Below are 4281 nucleotides of genomic sequence, written 5' to 3'. Positions count from 1 at the left end.
ATTCCTAACATTTTTGAATAATCGGCTCCAGTTTCTGAAGCAACGTTTGGATCAAATCCTAGAGGTAATCCAAATGTCATACTATGGGAAATCACTGGAGGATTTTTTGTGGAATTCCTACGGAAAAAAACTTGGGGATGTATTTGATACGAATGCTAGTCAGATACTTGAAACAATTGTCAGTTTTCTGTTGGCATTTCAGAAAAACTTTTCAAACTATTTCTGAAATAATCTCAAAAGAAACCTTAAAAGGTACTCTAGAGGAATTCTTCTCACCGATCTACATCTAGAAACATATAAGTTTTGAAAGCTTAATTCTAGAAAGCTTCTTCTTTAGAGCTTGGAGAGCTTCTTTTAAGATGCTTGAAAAGCTTCTGTTTAGAAGCTTAGAGTTTTTTTTTGGAAACTTGGTGAGCTTTATTTTTAGAAACTTGAAAAGACTCTTTTTCGATACTTGCAAAGCTTCTTTTTCAAAGCTTGGAAAGGTTTGTTTTTGTATAAGCTTGGAAAGCTTATTTTCAGAAGCTAGGAAAGATTTTTTTTAGAAGCTTAGAAAGCTTCATTTTGAAGCTTAGAAAACATCTTCTTTGAAGCTTAGAAAATATCTTCCTTAAAGCCTAGAAAGGTTTATCATAGAAGCATGGAAAGATTCTTTCTAGAAGCTTAGAAAGCTTCTTGCTAGAAGCTTGGAAAGCTTCTTCCAATAAGCTCAGAAAGCTTTTTCCTACAAGCTTAGATAGCTTCTTCCTAGAAGCTGAGAAAGCTTCTTCTAAAAAACTTGGAAGGTTTCTTCCTAGTATCTTTGCAAGCTTCTCTCTGTAGACTTGAAAAGCTTCTTCCTGAAAAATTGGAAGACTTCTTCTTAGAAGCTTGGAAAGCTCGGCAAGCTTCTTTCTTAAAGCTTGGAAAGCTTCTTTTGAGCTTAGGAAGCTTTTTCATAAAAGCTAAGAAAGCTACTTCTTGAAAAACATGAAAAGCTTTTTTCCAGAACATAGGTAAGCTTTCAACTAGAAGCTTGGAAAACTTATTTCTAGAAGCTTATAAAGCTTCCTATTAGAAACTTGGAAAGCTTCTTCCTAGAAGCTATGAAAACTTTTTTCTAGAAGCTTGAAAGTTTGTTCCTAACAGCTTGAAGGCTTCTTTCTAGAAGCTTGGAAAGCTTCTTCCAATAAGCTTCGAAAGCTTCTTCCTAGAAGCTTGGATTTTTTTTTCATAGAAGCTTGAAAGCTTCTTCTAGAAGACGGGTAGCATACTAAAATTTCTACCTAGAAGCTTGAGAAGCTTTTTTTTAGAAGCTTGCAAAGCTTCTTCATAGAAGCTTGGAAAGCTTTTCCCTAGAAGTTTGGATAGCTTCTTCCTGAAAGCTTCAAAGCTGTATTTCTAGGAGCTTGGAAACTTTATTTCCAGAAGCTTAAAAAGCTTTCTCTTAGAAACTAAGGAAGCTTCTTCCTAGAATCCTCGAAAGCTTCTTCCTAGAAGCGAAGGAAGCATCATCAATGAAGCTAAGGAAGCTTATTCGTAGAAGCTAGTTTCTTCCTATAAGCTAGGAAAGCTTCCTCCGAGAAGCTAGGAAAGCCGTTTCCTAGAAGCTTAAAAAGCTACTTCCTAGAAGCTTGAAAACCTTCTTCCTAGAAGCTTATTTAGCTTTTCTTCGAAGCTTGGTTAGCTTCAAGTAAGAAGCTAGGCGAACTTCTTCCAAAAAGCTAGGAAAGCTTTTTCCTAGAAGCTTAAAAAGCTTCTTTCTATAAAATCCTAGAAGCTTGGAAGCTTCTTCCTAGAAGCTTGGAAGCTTCTTCCTAGAAGCTTGGAAGCTTCTTCCTAGAAGCTTGGAAGCTTCTTCCTAGAAGCTTGGAAGCTTCTTCCTAGAAGCTTGGAAGCTTCTTCCTAGAAGCTAAGAAAGCTTCTTCCTAGAAGCTAAGAAAGCTTCTTTCTAGAAGCTTGAAAGCTTGTTCCTAGAAGCTTGAAGGCTTCCTCTTAGAAGCTTGGATAGTTTCTTTCAATAAGCTTCGAAAGCTTCTTCCTTGAAGCTTGGATTATTTTTCCTAAACGCTTGGAAGCTTCTTCCTAGAATCTTGGAAGCTTTTTCCTACTGGGTGTTCGTAAATTATCCGAACAACAAAATATAATAAAAATGATCTCACATTTAAAACGATAAAAAATCAATGACCGTGTACCTTTTTTAATTTTAAATTTTCTATTACTGTTTGAAGTAATCTACAGTCCCTTGGCTTCAAGTTAGGCTGGACTTAGAAAATGAATCAGTTCAAATCCTGTGCGTTCTGTGGACTTTTATCTTCCGTCAAAAAGCTCGAAAAATGGCTCTCTCTAAGACCTTTCAACACTTTTGTCTTGATTTTACAAATATTTGAAATCGGAAATGTGTGAAACTTACTGCTAGAGAACATAATAGGTCAATGTATTATACCATGCAAGAATACTGAAATTATTCCGCTTAATTGCATTGAGCCATGCCTTCAAAGTTTGTACTGGTAATTTGCGGACACCCTGTAGAAGCTTGGAAGCCTCTTCCTAGAAGCTTCGAAAGCTTCTTCCTAGAAGCTTGGATTATTTTTCCTAGAAGTTTGAAAGCTTCTTCCTAGAAACTTGGAAGCTTCTTCCTAGAAGCTTCTTCCAAGAAGCTTGGAAGCTTCTTCCTAGAAGCTTGGAAGCTTCTTCCTAGAAGCTTGGAAGCTTCTTCCTAGAAGCTTGGAAGCTTCTTCCTAGAAGCTTGGAAGCTTCTTCCTAGAAGCTTGGAAGCTTCTTCCTAGAAGCTAAGAAAGCTTCTTTCTAGAAGCTTGAAAGCTTGTTCCTAGAAACTTGAAGGATTCCTTTTAGAAGCTTGGAAAGATTCTTTCAATAAGCTTCGAAAGCTTCTTCCTTGAAGCTTGGATTATTTTTCCTAAAAGCTTGGAAGCTTCTTCCTAGAAGCATGGAAGCTTTTTCCTAGAAGCTTGGAAGCTTCTTCCTAGAAACTTCTTCCTAGAAGCTTGGAAGCTTCTTCCTAGAAGCTTGGAAGCTTCTTCCTAGAAGCTTGGAAGCTTCTTCCTAGATGTTTGGAAGCTTCTTCCTAGAATCTTGGAAGCTTTTTTCTATAAGCTAGGAAACTTCTTCCTAGAAGCTTGGAAACTTCTTCCTAGAAGCTTCTTCCTAGAAGCTAAGAAAGCTTCTTCCTAGAAGCTAAGAAAGCTTTTTCATAGAAGCTAAGAATGCTTCTTTCTAGAAGCTTGAAAGCTTGTTCCTAAAAACACAAATATTTATATATATATTTTTTTTTGTTTTTTTTTCCAAATATTTGAAATTGGAAATGTGTGAAACTTACTGCTAGAGAACATAATAGGTCAATGTATTATACCATGCAAGAATACTGAAATTATTCCGCTTAATTGCATTGAGCCATGCCTTCAAAGTTTGTACTGGTAATTTGCGGACACCCTGTAGAAGCTTGGAAGCCTCTTCCTAGAAGCTTGGATTATTTTTCCTTGAAGTTTGAAAGCTTCTTCCTAGAAACTTGGATGATTTATCTTAAAAGCTGGGAAGTTTCTTCCCAGAAGCTAGAAAAGCTTCTTCCTAGAAATTTAAGAAGCTTCTTACTATAAGCTTGGAATGCTTCTTCTTAGAAGCTAAAAAAAAAAAACATTCGAGAAACGAAGGAGAACAGTTTGGAATTCCAAAGGAAGAAGGAGAATATTGAAAAAAAAAATGGAAAAAAGGGAATCTGCTCCAGGAATTTAGCTGGGGATTTCCACTAAAAACTCCACCGGTTGTTTTCTCTAGTAATTCCTCATGGGATTTCAAATTGCACTTCCTACAGGGATTTCGTAGAGAAATTTTTCTTGGGATTTCTTTCAGAAAATCATTAAGACATTCCTTCGGAGATTTTCTCCAGAAATTCTTTCGGAATTTTTTTTCAGAGAACTTATCCAGCGAATTCCCAGGATTTAAACCAGGAATTTCTTCCGGAACTCTACTGAGGATGCTTCCGGAAACTTCAAGGATCCCGATATCCCTCAAGAACTCCATCCAGGGATTTTCTACAGAAATTCTTCCCAAAAATATCCCCCAGAAATTCTTACGGAGATCGGCTCCAGGAATTTATCCGAGGCTTTGCTTCAGAAACTCCAAACGATTTGCGGGGATTACGTTCAGAAATTCCTTCGGAGATTTCCTCCCGGAATCCCTTCGAGGGTTTCCTCCAGAAACTCATCTGGCGATTTGCTCTAAGAATTCTTTTGAAGCTTCACTAGGAATTCCTTCGCATTTCCTTCATAGTTTATCCGGTTT

This window comes from Aedes aegypti, chromosome 1 (genome assembly GCF_002204515.2).
Source record: "Aedes aegypti strain LVP_AGWG chromosome 1, AaegL5.0 Primary Assembly, whole genome shotgun sequence".
NCBI classification, from domain to species: Eukaryota; Metazoa; Arthropoda; class Insecta; order Diptera; family Culicidae; genus Aedes; species Aedes aegypti.
This window is presented reverse-complemented; position numbering follows the sequence as displayed.